Source organism: Aphelocoma coerulescens, chromosome 3 (assembly GCF_041296385.1).
Source record: "Aphelocoma coerulescens isolate FSJ_1873_10779 chromosome 3, UR_Acoe_1.0, whole genome shotgun sequence".
NCBI classification, from domain to species: domain Eukaryota; kingdom Metazoa; phylum Chordata; class Aves; order Passeriformes; family Corvidae; genus Aphelocoma; species Aphelocoma coerulescens.
The window spans coordinates 62,497,967-62,514,401 of record NC_091016.1 but is presented as its reverse complement, the minus strand read 5'-3'; the positions used below and the strand labels follow the sequence as shown (position 1 = coordinate 62,514,401).

General features: G+C 44.0%; 1 long non-coding RNA gene across 2 annotated transcripts; it reads right to left on the bottom strand.

The window, feature by feature from the left end:
- Positions 1–5,403: 5,403 nt before the first annotated feature.
- On the bottom strand, positions 5,404–14,188 carry LOC138107263 (uncharacterized). Of its 2 annotated transcripts, none has more exons than XR_011149360.1 (3): positions 13,902–14,188; positions 9,069–9,151; positions 5,404–7,964 (listed from the first exon to the last, which is right to left on the bottom strand). It is a non-coding gene; the product is annotated as an uncharacterized lncRNA (long non-coding RNA). The 2 variants fall into 2 exon arrangements; XR_011149361.1 differs by lacking the exon at positions 13,902–14,188 and adding an exon at positions 11,653–11,723.
- Positions 14,189–16,435: the final 2,247 nt, after the last annotated feature.

Here is a 16,435-nt window from a genome sequence, read left to right as displayed (position 1 = left end):
AGACAACTAAGCTGGAAAAGCTATTTAGGAAAAGACCATTTTTAATGACCGGGATGGCGTTACTGGAAAGAAATGAGCATGCCTGTGGTTATGATATTTGGCTGGTGATAGAAGATGGCAATTTATTGCTACAGATACATTCACATCTCAGCTGGACCATATTTTTGTTATACCTTGAAGAAATCACTGAAGTCCAAATTGAAGACATCAGACATTTGGCTTGTCACTGACATCAGTGACAGTAGGAATCGGAGACTTCATACTGTTTTGGACCAGGATCTAAATCTCTCAACATCTTTTCTTTTTCAGAGGGGCTATGAACACTTTCCTTTCCCATTGCCTTCTTTCAAAGAAGGATGTTGTTATTGGAACATATGGGACAGTAGGAGCCATGTAAATATAAGTAGAAAGATTACCAGTAGTAGGGCAAAACACTTTTTAAAAGCTGGGTCCAATTTTTCAACCCTTTAATTGGAACAGAATTTTTTTGTAATAGGAGTCAGTGGTAACCTGTCACTTAATAAACAGTTCAAGTTGTGTGCAAAGCCAAAAGAGACTTAAGAGGGTGAGAAAAATAAAAAATTCTCTTGAGAGTGATCAAGTGCATCTTGGAACAGAGGCACGGAAGATGAATAGTGTTGCAAGATAAAAACTGTCATTTTACAGAAAGGTTATAAAAGATACTTCTGTTTAATGTGTAAACAAAGAACAGTGGTCTAGTATTGAAGTGAATTTGGATGGAGGGAGGGGTTTGTTTTGGCTCTTTTTGTTGGTTGGTTGGGTTTGAGGTTTTTTAGCATAATAATTAGCTTGGGGAACAAACTGCTGAAAGATTACACTGGAAGCAAAAATGCAACCCATTCACCTGAAAATCCTGCTGTGTACGCAAGTAAGACCAAATGCAGATACTCAGGGATTTTTTATAAAATAAACAAATCAACTCATCAGAGCCATGCAGCTGGCTGCTCCTTGTTCCCCCCAGGGCAGTGCTCTCCTCCCTCCCTGCAAATAGCCTTCCCACCATGCAGCAGAAGCCCCGGAGGCTGATCCTGTGCCACTGCCCTCAGAGGTGCACCTCAAGCAGGTGTCCCAATCTGTGTGCCACAGCTCTTCCTAACCATGAGTTTTGAGTTTGTCAGTATTTTTAAGAATCAGATTTGCAAACTTGAGAGATCCACAATAAATTACAGAGATTCTGGGAAGAAGGTTCTAAGTTCAGACTCAGAGAAACCTGTCCATGACTAAGCTCAACACAAGGGTTGGAGAAAGGTAAGAGGAAGCCACGGCAATTATAACCTGATGAGCTGACTGGTTTAGGTGCTCTACATCAGAAAACAAACTTAACAAGGAAGAGAATTAGGGAATACAGAAAGAATGTTAGGAAAATAATTGAACCATTCTTGGAAGATTATTCAATGAGAAGATGCTTGCACATGGCTGCAGAAGCACAGACTTGGTTTGTAACTGCTGCTACCAGGTGAAATCCTGCAGCAAACTGGGTCGCACATACTGGAAGAAGTGTTGCTGTCTGTTTGCTGGGGACCTAGTGTCAGGCTTTGGCTCTAACTTTAGAGAAGTGTCAAGAGCAACAACTTTAATTGTTATTGACACCTGGAAAACTCAAGAGCAGCAGCCTATAAATGATTCTATTCATTTTCATGGTGCTTTTACTTATTTTTATCTATTTGATTCTAGGTTGCCACATAGCAGGCCTCAAGAGCAGCAGTAAATATCTTCAGCTGGTTTATTTAAAGAAGTTTAAATGCTTCACCATTTTCCCCTTGTTGCTTAGTAAGTAAACATTTGGGCTTCAGGGTTACATTTACCATGGACTGCATTTTTGCCAGTTCATCACAGGTAAACATGATTTTATTTCAGCCTTTGGTTTCCTTGTCAATAGACTGACATCAAAATATATTGAACCAGCTGGGAGGGCAGGAAGAAAACAACATGGCTTTGTCTCTGCTAAACCGATTACAATTGACAATCCAAGGCTATAATAAATATGTCTTGTGACTTGCACACTAGAGGAGAGCCTGAATTTAAATTATAGCTTTGGGTTTTGAAATGCTCACTGATCCATTCCATTCCCATTAAGAGTGCCTTCCGCTCTGCAAAATTAAGTGATATCTTTACATGACAGTTTAATTTAATTAATTTGTTTTTCGATACGTACGTTTATAGAGTTTCTCCATTAAGTTTTTGAAATGTCTGTAGGTCCTATGCATTAATGTAAATGCGCCATGGCCCAAATTACCTTTGGCAGGCTTAGGGCACTGATAAAAAGATTATATTTTTAAAAACTAAAGTCTTCAAACTTCCTCGGTGCTTGGCAGGAAATCTATTTCTGTGTTTTATTTGGAGCAAGGCTGTGGAGCCTGCAGCCAACAACTCCAGTGTAGGCAGTAACTGTTACATTTTAGAAGAAAATATATTTGAGGCTAAATGAGAGAAGGGGAGAGGAAGACAATTAGTGCAAGAGTACTAGAAGCAGCTGTTTGTGTGTTTTGCCTTGTGGCTGCCAATATATACTCTTATCATTAAAGTGCATCTAGAAACAAGGTACTTTCTATGAAATTGCTTCACAAAACATGGATCTTTGTCTTTTTAAGAGGCTTCTCTAAAGGGAGTTTATCTTCGTTTTTCACAATAGCTCTGCACTAGCCAAGAATACTGGATTCTCCCTTTTCCTCCTCCTCCCTCCTTTCTAAAAATGAACTTTTCAGGAAAATATGGAATTCAGAGAAGTTTGAAGGAGAGCAGATGGCCAACAGTGATCCAATAGGATGTAAAACTTCAGTTAGGTAGTTGCTTGGCAGGCAAGTACAAGTGAGCCTGTGATGTTTCCATAGTGATGTTTTCACATGGTGCCTTCCTTTTGTCTTTTAAAAATCTAAGTGATTTAAAAAAAGAAACAGGGGGCGTGGGGGTAGGGGGTGGGGTAAAATAAAACGAAGGGCTCTGCCAGGGGCAGAGGCTTGGGCTCATCTCTGATTTCTGCCTGATCAGTGATGCACTGTCCTCAGCTACGGTGGCACACACAAGCCTCAGTTACTGTGGTGCCTGTGTGGGCTGTCTTGTTGGATAAAGCAGGGACAGCTTCTGAAATTATGACTGAGACTGTGGTGTTCTTGGAGGGGCACTGATTTTTCTGGTGTCAGGATTTCACATTTACCTGTGGGGGAAGGTTTGCCATGGCACTTCTCTAACCTTGAGAGCTTTCTCTGCATGCAAGGAGGCAGTGCAATAAAAATTAACACTTCCCATGAGTTCAATTCATACTTTCTCCTTTCAAGCCTTAGAGGTAGCCATCACAGATACATTAGTTTGGGAGGATATAAACAACAGCCATTATCTGTGCAGCCGCATTGCACAAGAGAAACAAGGTTTGTAGGGAGGGGCAACATCTTTTATTAAACCAAATGACAGTCAGAAAAAAACAGGCAAGATTTTCAACATCCAGCCATAGGGACACCGAGTTCAAAAGCTTGCCAGCTTTTTCCACACACTTAAAGTAAGTAAAATGAAGACAAGTAACTATGTTCCATCTCCCTGCAAAACCTGCTTTTCTTGAAAGAAAAAAAAAAAGGACAATTTGACTATCAGCTAGTTTGAGCAGGAAAGGTTTGTTAGGAGACTGGACTCAGGGTAAACTGTTTCTAACTCCCCAGCAGAACCCTCCACGGTGTCTGCACAGATGTGTCAGCACATATGGCAGCACTCTGTGAGGATCCAACACAATTTTCCCTTCTCAAAAACTTCCCAGCAAGGTGCGGAATGCAGCAGCTCATTTGCTGAGCCCCTCACCCTTGAGCAAGTGAGACTCTTCTGAGGAGAAGCAGGTTCCTAGCGGGAGTGCTGTGGGACAGGGGGAGAGTGGTTCACATTTCCTGTGGTTTATGGATCCCAGCATGAACTGCCCTGGATGCTGAGGCACAAGCAAATGAAGGCAGTTTATCCTGTGAACAAAGTTACCTAGATGCCCTTCTGTGCTCTGGCCTCACCTGCCATTCAGAGCTGCCCAGCAAGGGAACCCACTGTTCCTGTATTGACCAGCCTGTTTTTACTAAACCTGGCCCTGGAGACAGAAAAAGAGAAACTAATTTTCTCTCCCTCTGCAACTTCTTTCCAGTCATGCTGTGCAGCACTTGTACTGGCAGCAGCCTGAATGAATCATTCAAAACTATACCTGTTTAGTGCACTTTTAAGTATTTCAGTGTGTTTATCTTGCCAGGGTGCTCCATCAGGATGCTTGAGCTAGCAGTGACAAGGGGGAGGGCTGAAGGCTCTCAGCCACGGTAGCCACAAAACCTTGATTACTCACAAAGTAGGACACTTCAGAAGCATTTCCACTGCACAGGAAATCTGACAACTTTGGTGTGGGCAACTGCAGCTCGGGGAGAGCCAGCCTGTGGATTGACCTATAGGTATGGAGAGTCCTTGCAGTGCTGCTGTGACACAGAGGACAGTTCAGAAATGGCACTGCAGTGGGCTGGAGCTGGGCAAAGTGAGACAGCGCAGACTCCTGCCCATCTTTACCTCCACCCTGTGCCATGGCTGTTTCCTCAGCACTCACTCACTTCAGCATATTGTACTGAGAGTTTATCTGCTTGTTCCTGTGAGACTTTGATCTGCCTTTATATTCTGTGGCAGAGCTACAGAGTGCTCCCATTTGGAACCACCTGCCTGCTCTTTCCAGCTTTCAGGCCACCCTTGGGCAGTGCTGCTCAACAGCCATCAGCACTTGCCTGCATGCCGAGGCTGGAGTCACAGCCCTGACTCCAAGATACCTCTGTGTCTGGTCCTGTGATGAGCCTAACTTGTACTGAGGAACACGCCCCCTTGTTCTCCTCTGCACATTTTCGTTTGGTGCCCTCGTCTCTCTCCTGCTGCCTCCTGAAAGCAGCCAGGAGCTGCTCGGCATCGCAGTGGCAAGGAGCTTCTGCCCTCCTGCCTTTCTGCTGCTCCAGCTAGAATATTGCCAGCTACCAAGAAGGAATAACCCACAAGGAGCCTAATGAAACAGCAATCTGGCATTAAGATGTGTATATAGTTGCCATTTGTTAAACTGACAGATGACATTTGGAACATGCAGCCCCAATTCATTTTTTGAAGCTAAATACTCTCTTGAAATAAAGTCGTTGCCATTAGTGTTCAAGCTGATTTGCAGCCCAGACAGGGCCAGCTGTGCTTTTACACATTTCTGGGCACCAGGTCAGATTCCTAGCAGCTGTAAGATTATTTTGCATTGAACTGGACAATTCATGAACAAGATACCCCAAATTACCTCAAGCTCTACCTTTATTTTTTCCTTCCTACCTTTTAATGTAGAATTCCTTATACATGGGAAAAACAGGGCTTTGACAAACAGATTTTAATCAACTTAAATTTCATCATCTGCTACCTAGTCCCGCTCGTCTACATTTTTATGTGCCTACAATAACAAGGTGCCAAAGAGAAGTTCCAAACACCTTCAGCAATAGTTCAAAATTTATTCTTAAGCAATAAAACCTCAGCTTTCTTAGAGACAAATACCTCAGACATTATATTTTAGGAACAGTTAAGATTGTGAAGGACTCAGCTCATCCAATTCAAAAGCATGGAAATCATTATAAAGATGCAGTATTCCTTTACACCTTCAAATTGCTGTCAACACTTTCATGATAACTTCCATTTCCAACTTCAGAAATACTCAGAAGAAATAGGTGCCCAAACTTTGATAAAGTTGTACTTTTAGACAAGTATTTGGCTGTTACCTCATATGCTGCTTCATCAGTTTTATTGATAAAGGCCCAGAGAAGTCATCTGACTTGTTTATTTAATGTCTTTTCAAAGCCATTCCATTTTAACACTAGGATGTCATTCCACTACTACCACTTCAACTTATTTTTGCACATAAAAGAGCAAAAATTAAGCCTTCTAATATGCAGAAAAGCTGGTAATTAGATGGCTACTATTGACTGAAGGGAGTGAAGCACCTTCCATGGGTGTGTGCCAGGCACAAGAGTGTAGAAGATAGCAGAGCTTCATCTCATGTCCCTTCAATGACTGACCCAAGGCTGGGAAAAGGTGAAGTCTCTTGACAGGTGCTTTCTCCAGCAGCTAAGGCAAGAGAAGGTGAGAGCCTAGCCAGCAACCTTCTCACTCTGATTTGGCAGGAGGCACAGATTTACCAGGAGTCACAGTCACACAGGAGCCACAAGAGGAGCAAGTGCCTGCAGAATGTTTAAGTCACAGGAATGTTTTCTTTCTTTAAATTTAAAAAAAAAATCTGAAATGATTTACATATGAATTGCTTCTAATGAGGACACACAAGATCAGTTTTCCAGCAGACTTTCAACAAGGCCAAAATTAAGGATACAATTACATGGCAGAATACTAGACTGAGATCTTCATGGTTTTTATGTCAACAGTGAAGTCAGCCACTGCTGGTGGGTGGGAAGTAGCTCTCTTTAGGGATGTTGAGCTGGTTGATTTTCTGATTACTTCAGAGAATTTTAAAAATAGCAAATTATAATAACATGCCTATAAGACTCTCTAGCAGCTTTCTGATTAATGTCAACCTCAAGTTATATGCTGAGTTCTTGTCCATAAGGTATGCTGCTCAGACATTTTCTAGATGCTGTTTTAACCTGTGTCTTCTGAGTCACATTAGTCAGGAGAATTGGCCTGTAATTTAATTATTGCAAATGGTGCATTGGTGAGTTATTTCCTAGGAGAGAGAGTTAAGAAAACCCAACACTGCAATCAATGCTGAAATGGAACCCTTTTGCTCTGGCCTTTCGAAAATTTTTCCATATGTCAGAAGCCAAGTGAGACTGAGAGAGTTTAGAAAATTCTATTAGAAAGTCGTCTTCACCCAGAGCTTTCCCAGAGACCAGAGGTTTTATGACTCCTTTTTATTTCTTCCTCTGCTTTGGGACTACATAACTCTTGGCTAATTTTCTGCAGAATTACAGGTATTTTCAGTTTACTTCAGAGACCTTGAGTCTGTTCAGCTGTATAAATGACTCAGACTAGTTAAAGGATTTTAGAACTCAAGAGAGATGTCTTTAAGGTCTGCAGTGTTCGTAGCTTGTACAACAGATGACCATCACAGGAATCATATAACACCCTGTGCTTGCTTTCCTTCCTGAACTGTACTGCCAGCAGTTTATAGACCTTTCCTCATGGCTCTCATTTTCTGTTTTTCTACTATTTTCTAAGCAAAGGATTCTCCACTTTTAACTCCTATAGAATCGGAATTATGATCTGAGCCCCAATAAGCAAGAGACTCTCCCTCTATTGCTTCTTCATAATCACACAGCTTGAAAATTTAGAACAGAAACATTTAGGACCTTAGCAGATTAAACAAAAAAATCAGCAGTATAAAGGATTTTCAGTGGGGTTCAGAAACTCTCACAAACTCAAGCAAGGAACCTGGAAAGGTTTTTAAGCACTGTTAAGTCCAAAAGCACCATGAGGTGAAAAGCACAGCAAGTTCTGTGACCCACCTCTCCAACCTTACTTCCATACCACCATCTTCCAACTCCACTGAGCATCTTCTGGGTACCTTGGGCCAGCCACACTCTACAGATGAGGAGCAGGCCTTGCTGCCCACACTGGTGGGCTGAGATATGTTCTGACCATGCCTGGCTGATCCAGACAATGGCTGACACACACTACGCTGGCAAATGTGCCTGGACTTCTCCCTTCAGCGACCTCCAGAGCGCAGCCTGCAGCCATGCAGTGCAGGTGCCCTAAGCTGTGCAGGTGGCACACGGAGTTTGAACAGGAATGAACTCGAGACCCCCCCTTACAGACACCTGGGTGTGAGGACTCTGCCACTTAGCAACATGGCTGAACTGAGCTGCCATTGCCTTAACTCTTTTCAATTACTGCTCTCCAGGGATAGCATTTCATGCAATCCATGGAATATCCAAGTGATACTTCTTTTTGGCCTGTAGAGTGTGTTTATCTTCTGTCTGACAAAACAAAAAGAACAGAAACAGAAGGGAATAGGAAAAAAATGACAGAAGAGAAAAATTCAAATAAATGCAAAAGATAGGGCAAGTCAGAGTGCCACAATGCAAGAATGCTAATATGCAACATCACTGAAGCCTTGATCCTGTGAAATGTGTAGGACACACATGGGAGCCTGTTTTACTCACAAGGAAACAAAACAGTCCTATTTTCAATACATTGGTTTTCTAACTTCCTTTTACTAAAAACATATTTGTTTTTAAATTAATTATGTTGAGAAAAGGCAAGAGAAATGGGAGGAGTGGAGTTGGAGGAAAAATTAATGCTAATTGGAAAAAAATGAACCCTGCACCCACAGAACATGGTGGAGACCGGGTTTCTGCTCTTCAGATATTTCTGGAGGCTTAAGGAGAACAAATGGGCTGAACTGGATCTTCTCTTCATAGCTGATTGCACCAGAAGATCTGCATCCCTTGTCCTCCAAAGTACAGAGCAAGACACAAGGTGATGTAAACACAATGAGCCACACAATCTACATACACCAGTTTTTTTACTTGATCTTTAAAACATGCTGTATTTGGAAGACTTGAAATCTGGCATGCCAAAGCTTGGGGTTGGACTGGAGGCAATCTTTCTGCTGTGGCAGTGCTAGCTGTTCAAAACTATTTCCAGTAGGCTCTGCTCTCCACCACTTCTAGCCACTGTCTAGAAATTGGTGAACTGATGCTTGTGTTGGCAAAGTGGCTTCACTAATCCAGGTGGACTCATAGTGGGAAACACCACCGGCTATAAAAATACCTTCTGTCTACCCACTCTCCCCTTTTCTCTCCCGCTAGAAGTCCTGCTGGCTCAATGTATCTATATCCCATGGGAGTCAGACATATTTCTTTGGTTGCATCCCCCAGCTCTCTCCAGTGGGTGTCCAGCAACCAGGCTGGGCTTTGGTGGTCCCACTGCGCTTGTTCTGCTCTGCACACACCAGCTCAGAGCCCCAGAGGTTCTAGCCACCACGCGTGTTTAGTTTAAAGAGCAATTCAGACTTGTGCTTGACTCATAGAGCAGACATCCCTTTTGTTTCCGGGGAACATATTTTCAGTGTGTCCTACCTGGCCACTGTTTTCAGATCAGGCTGTTCCTGTGTCACAGTATAATAAGCGAAGGCAGATGATCCAGTCCTCAGTGGTTTTGCCTGGAGAGATATAAATCACATTGTTGGTATTATTTCTTCACATGTTGTGTCATTCGCTCAACAATTAAGTGCGTGCTACTGAAGGATTAATAAGTGAGGCAAGGCTACAGAACATAATGCAACTTCACAGGGGGAGATGACAGTGCAATTTTTTAATACTGTATTGTTATTTAATGTAAAACCAGCTGATGCAAAAATCAATTCCATGCTAAATTTTGTTTTCCTCTTTGATCCTTTTAAAGTAATTTAAAAAAAAAGTGGGAAAGATACCAACAGCCCATAGACAATCTCTAAATAATGTGTTACAGACTGATGGTAAGTGGCACTCTCACAAACCCATATTTATTTTTAAAAAACCTCATATGTGTACATTATATAGACTATCAATTATAATAGCTGAAAGCAAAATAAATATCATGACTGTACATCTACTTTATTTTAATATTAATATTTTAATCTTACATCTCATCTTTGTGAGAAAATGGTATTATTCCAAGCTATATACATTATAAAGTTAATAAAAACAAACTGTACACTGTAGCAATATCAACATCTAAATACCTACATCCAAAACATGCACAATTACACAGAATTGGATTATAAACTATATATAAATTAATAAAACCCATCAGTTTTAGGCCTTTTCTCATTGCAATTCTATTTATCATGCCTTGGCAGTTAAGTTAATAGATTCATCTTCACAAAATTGCACTTCTTTCAATAAATGTGAGTCTCTGGGGTGTGATTTTGGACAGTATATTTATAATCTAGGACACCTCAGCGTTTAGATCACTGGAACCCAGAGTGGGTAAAAAACCAGTCAGACAGTTCAAAGATTTTCACTTTCGTCTCTCTTTTCAATAAGTGCTTGAGGGCCAAAGGGTGCTGGTCCCTCCCAGCTCCCAGGGTGGTATCATGAGGAGCCCATCTCTGCAGCGAGCACTGGCTCTGGCAGCCACTGCTTGATAGTACAGAGCAAACATCTGTGTAACATCTTTGTTGCTGCCATGGACAGTGGGATCAAGTGCACCCCAGCGAGTTTGCTGATGCCACAAAGCCGCGCGATGCAGTTGGCACACGGAGGGAAGGGATGGCATCCACAGGGACCTGCACAGGCTTGAGGGGTGGGACTGTGTGAACCTCATGAACTTCAACAAGGCCAAGTGCAAGGTCTGGCACCTGGGTCAGGGCAATCCCAACAGATAGAGACTGGGCAGAGAATGGATTGAGAGAGGCCCTTCCCTGAGGAGAAGGACTTGGGGATTTTGGTGGAGGAGAAGTTCAGCAAGACCCAGCAATGTGCAGTTGCAGCCCAAAGAGCCAACCATGATCTGGGCTGCCTCAAAAGCAGTGTGGCCAGCAGGGTCAGGAAGGGGATTCTGCCCCTCTGCTCTCCTCTGGTGAGACCCCACCTGGGCCCCCCAGCATAAGAAGGACATGGGACCTGTTGGAGGAAGTCCAGAGGAGGGTCACAAAGAGGAGGGTCATCAGAGAGTTGGGCATCTCTCCTATGAAAACAGGGTGAGAAAGCTGAGATTGTTCAGCCTAGAGAAGAAAGAGAATGCTCTGGGGAGATCTTACAGCAGCTTTCCAGTATCTAAAGGGAGCTACAAGACAGTTGGAGAGGGATTTTTTTTAAAGGGCATGTAGTGATAGGACAATGGAGAATGGCTTAGGGTAGGTTCAGATCAGGTATTAGGAAGAAATTTACCATGAGGGTGGAGAAGTACTGGAACGTGTTGTCCAGAGAAACTGTGGATGCCCCATCCCAGGCTGGATGGGACTCCAAGCAGCCTGGTCTAGTGAAACGTGTCCCTGCCCATGGCAGGAGGTTGGAACTAGATGATCTTTAAAGGTCCCTTGCAACCCAAACTATTCTATGATTCTATGAAATCACCCTTCCCTCCTGGCAGAGAGTGTTACTCCCATCGTCTATGAAAAATGCTCAGCTGTTGCTAGCAAAATTACACTGCAGGAAAATCCTGTTCCAAATAATTTAGTCTTTATTTACTCAGAAGAAAAAATAAAAAAAAGCTGGAAAGTAAAGGCTAATGAGGTACTGGCATGGGAATTATTATATAGGAATAAAATACTTTGCATGTTTCTAAGGGCACAACATGCACAGGTCCACAGAGAGTCCTTCAGAAGAAAATTTCCTGAGGACCTTGTTCTTGCAACTTCATAGTGGGAAAGATGCTGGTCCATCATTCCATCCCATCACAATAAGAAGGCAGGGTACAAGTTAATTGAAAGGACTAGACACAGCATGGGCAATAGGGGAAAGCAAGCAGGCAGAGAAAACAAGTAAGTGCCTTATGTTAAGATTATATGCAAAATGGGTTTTGAACCTGAAGTTGAAACTATTCCATGTTCCATCTCTGTGGCCCACTATTTGTCCGGTTTACAAAGCTCCTTCTCACATACATGCAATGTTTCTCATTTGACTGCATTTTGAGTTAGTATCTTCATATATAAATAAGCTAGATTAGGATACGCCTTACCATGTCATTGGCACAGTAAACTGGAGAATAAGCATGCTTGCCAAGTAGTACCAGGAGCATGGATCAGGCTCCTGGCAACATGGAGATTTTGGCTATTCATTGAGATGACACCTAGGAAAGGAAGGATGCAATACAGAGCTCGAGGTTTTCATGTGTTGCCTCTGCCACCATCCCTCTCAGACAGGGTGAGAGCTACTCAGTGTCTTCATTTGCTCCTCTAAATTACAGCACAGTCAGTAGCACATCATCCGAGGGGTTTGAGACTAAACTCTTGTAAACCAGTTTTGATCCCTTTCATCATGTCTCTCATTAAGTCTAAAGTGCCCCCAGGGAAAGGCAGCAGATTAAACAGATTCCTCAGTGACATAATGAATTTACAAAGCCCTCCAGTTTTGCTGGGGATGTTTTGGGAATAATATCTTCAGCCATCAACAGCAAAGTCCACTGACAGGGAGAATCACTTCATTTCCTCTGCCTTGGAGCCTGACAAACATTTCCTACCCAGCCTGGGGGCTGAGAGGAGATCCTTGTTGAGCATTAGAAGGGAGCAGAAGGGGCAGGGACATGGCCATCCATCCATCCAAGCAGACCCCTGCCCTCACATTGAGGGATGTGGGTCACAGCCTCCTTGCTTTTGTTGGCAGATGCAGCCCAGCCCAGCTCCCTCAGCTTTCTCACAACAAAGTGCTCCAAGGCAAGCTCTGCTCACAGAGAGGTATTGCCTCTCGGCACAGGAAAGAAGCGTGAGGCTTTTTCCAGCATTCAGATCCTGTTTTTAGTGTGACTCAGCTCTGCAGAGTCCATAAGGAAGACATGGGTTGTGCTTTATTAGCACTTAGGTTAATGTTTGGAAATAACAAGACTGATGGTTTTATCTGTTTAATCGTTTGGTGCTGCCAAGAGCGACCATAAGCACAGCCCAATGGTGCATGAAGGGAGTACAGCCTGACATTAGTTTCCCACCACTAAAATCCAAACATTAGCACACAAGTTGTGTAGCAGGCTGGCAGGGGCAGGCAGCCAGATCACTGCTATTGGAGTGACTCAATGACTATAATTTTTCTTCATGAAGATTTTGAACCTCCTTGCAGTGGAAGGAAATAGGGATGGATGAGGCGGGCTAATTTTGAAGTTTGGCAGCTCGTTTGTGTTTGCCTGGCTTTCCTATGCCCTCAGCTGAACTAGGCTACAGAGCTAAGGACTGAAAGACTTCTGTGGATTTCCCCCAATATTATTTCACATGCTTTTCAGTCCTCCCTCTCTTTATTCTTAAATCTCCTCAGGTACATCCTGTAGCAAGCAGTAGCTGCAATGCAGATTCACCACATGTAACCAGGCAGTGCTACTGAACTGCCATATGCAGCCAGCAGCAGCTGTAGCCATTCATCACTGAACAGCAATCGGATGGCTGGATCATGTGGTCAGCTGGCACCCAGACAACACTGGATGTGGCAGATGCCATCGGTGCAAAGAGCAGAATAAGAGACAAGAGGAGTCAACAGACACAGGTATGTTTTCTTAACAGGGGATAGCTACCTCAGCCAGTGTTTATCACCATTTATCACTAAATAAGTGCAGATGTTAGACTCACTGATTCTTTGAAACAGATGTAGAGCAGAGTTTGGTGAATTTTGGCAGAGTTACTCGGAACCTCTCCTTCTGTACACAAAATCAAGGGGGAGAAAAGCCACTGAAATAATCACAGTGGAGTTGCGCTCCAAGTCAAGCTTCCTTGGACATGCAAGCACATGCCTCATCCACCCCTGGGAATGCATAGGGCTGTACACACACACATGGTTCAGCTGCCCAACACTTCCAGCCAGCAAGGGCTGCACTGCTGGAAGGGCACTGCAGAGCTGACCACATAAAGTGCTTTTTGTAAAAGCTCCTTAGAAGCCACACAGGTGGGCTGTCATGTCACTGGCTAAAAGAGACAGAGTCTGCAGGACTGGCAGACCTCCAGCACAAGGACCCCAGACTCTTAAAGCTTCCACAATTGCCCTGCATCTAATTTCTTTCTCTTTGTATTCTGTTGGTATTTACGCTTTCCAGTCAAAAGGGCAGTAGCAGCCCATGATCTTGATGATCTCATTTGTGTGAAGACACTGTCAGGAGCTGCCCATGGCTTTAGCATGTCAGATCAACACTTTAAATCCTTTTTCCTTTGCCAGAGCTATGCTGTTTGCTAGCACAAAAATAAGCAGAGTCTGAGCTCTGCCTACTCTCCCTGCTTTTCCTCAAATACGTACCAGAAAAATAGCTGGAGCAGAACTCCCACACACTGTACAAGATCCAGACTTTAGCAGTCCTAAAACAAGCTTTTTCCTGTCCCAAGCCTATGGTGAAACTAGTCAAAATTTAACACTTGCAAGATCGCAACATTTTTAGAGCAGGGGAGGTAAGGGTGGGAAATCCAAATAAACCTGAACACACCCAAAACACGCTGCCACTTCCATAACTAACAGAATACCACAATGCTAACTTAAAATAAAAATAGAAGTCTTATCACCTCCTCTTTAACCTAACCTTAAGGCCACCTCTATTCCACAACTATGTATTTTCCCTCCAGGTTCACATTTTCAGCCTTGCCATCTTAATGAGAAACTTTTGCCAGCTGGATCCAGCTCCCAAAGCACAATCTGTAATGAGGACAGACACCTGGGGACCTACCTGCCTATCTCAGGGGAAGAATTTGGTTTGTCTTTCTAATCCCCCACACTGCAGAGTCCTTTGAGGCCATGATAAGGGAATGCCAGACCACCTGGCAGCAAGAGCAGATGAAGAGGGAGGGGACTGATGAAGTTGGGATGTGGGTGGAAGCCAGATTGGTGGAAAGGGTTAGAATTACAGAATTGTTTGTCAGAAAGGATGTTTGAAATTATCAAGTTCAGCTGCTCACTGCCAAGTCCACCACTAAACCATGTCCCCAGGCACCACATCTACATGGCTTTTAAATGCCTCCAGAGATGGGGACTCAATCACTTCCCTGGACAGCCTGTTCCAATAACCCTAAACAACCCTTTTAACAACACTTTTAGTGAAGAATTTTTTCCTAATATCTAATCTAAACCTCTCCTGGTGAAATTTGAGGCCATTTCCTCTCGTCCTGTCTTGTTACCTGGGAGAAGAGGCCAACCTCCACCTGGTTGCAACCTCCTTTCAGGTAGCTGTAGAGAGGGATAAGGTCACCTCTGAGCCTCTTTTTGTCCAGGCTAAACACCCCCAGCTCCCTCAGCCATTCCTCATAGGGCTTGCATTCCAAGCCCTTCACCAGCTCCATTGCCCTTTCCTGGACTTGGTCCAGCCCCTCAATGTCCCTCCTGTAGTGAGGAGCCCAGAAGTGGACACAGCACTCGAGGTGCAGCCTCACCAGTGCCAAGTACAGGGGGGACAATCCTTGCCCTGCTCCTGCTGGCCACACTATTGCTGATTCAGGCCAGGATGCCATTGGCCTTCTTGGCCACCTGGGCACAGCTGGCTCATGTTCAGCTGCTGTTGACCAGCACCCCCAGGTCCTTTTCTGCCTGGCCACTTTAGCCACTCTTCCCCAAGCCTGTAGCACTGCCTGGGCTTGTTGTGACCCAAGTGCAGGACCTGGCATTTGGCTTTATTGAACCCCACACCACTGGCCTTGGCCCATCGATCCAGCCTGTCCAGATCCCTCTGCAGAGCCTTTCTAGCCTCCAGCAGATGAACACTCCTGCCCAACTTGGTGTCTCAATCCCCTCATCCAGATCATCAATGTACATACTCAACTGGCCCCAACACTGATCACTGGGGAACACCACTTGTGACCGGCTGCCTGCTGGCTGTAGCACCATTCACCACCACTCCCTGGGCCCTGCCATCCAGCCAGGATTTCATGCAGCAAACAGTGCACCAGGCCAAACTGTGAGCAGCCAGTTTCTCTAGGAGAAAGCTGTAGGAAGTGGTGTCTAAGGATTTACTAAACTCCAGGTAGACTATATTCACAGCTTTCCCCTCATCCACTAAGTGGGGTTATCTGATCGCAAACTTAAATCAGGTCAGTCAAGCAGGACCTGCCTTTCATAAACCCGCCCTGGCTGGGTCTGCTTTCCCAGTTGTCCTGCATGTACCCTGTGATGGCACTCATGATGATCTGCTCCATAACCTTCTCTAGGACCAAGGTCAGACTTACAGGCCTGTAGTTCCCTGGATCCTTCTTCCTTCCCTTCTTGTAGATGGGTGTCACATTTGGTAACCTCCAGCCTACTGTGACCTCCTGAGTTAGCCAGGACTGCTGGTAAATGATAGAAAGTGGACTGGTGAGCACTTCTGCCAGCTCCCTCACTACCCTTGGATGGATCCTATCCAGCTCTATAAACTTGTGCGTATCTAAGTGGTGTTGCAGGTCACTGACCAATTCCCCTTAGATCATGGGGGCTTCATTCTGTTCCATCCTTGTCTTCCAGCTCAGGGCACTGTTTCTTCTTCCTTGTCTATTCCTTCTGATCAGTGTCCTCATATAAGAGAATCCAGTTTGCTCCCAAGCCTGAGAAGAGAGTGTAGGGTACTGGTGCCCATTTGGCAAGACAACATTTTTGTTTTATAGCTTTGTTTCTTTATCACAACTTTTTTTTTTTTTTCCCTCTCTTTCACTTGCTGCATTTAAGTCACAGCTTGTTGGGAAGGGAAGGCTTCAGCTTCTCATGAAGCAGAGATTGTTCAGTCAAAGCCCAACCTTAAAAATACATTTTCTAAATATGCACTATTCACTGTTGTCCTCAGTAATTTGATTGGCAGAAATAAGAACTGCAAAAGC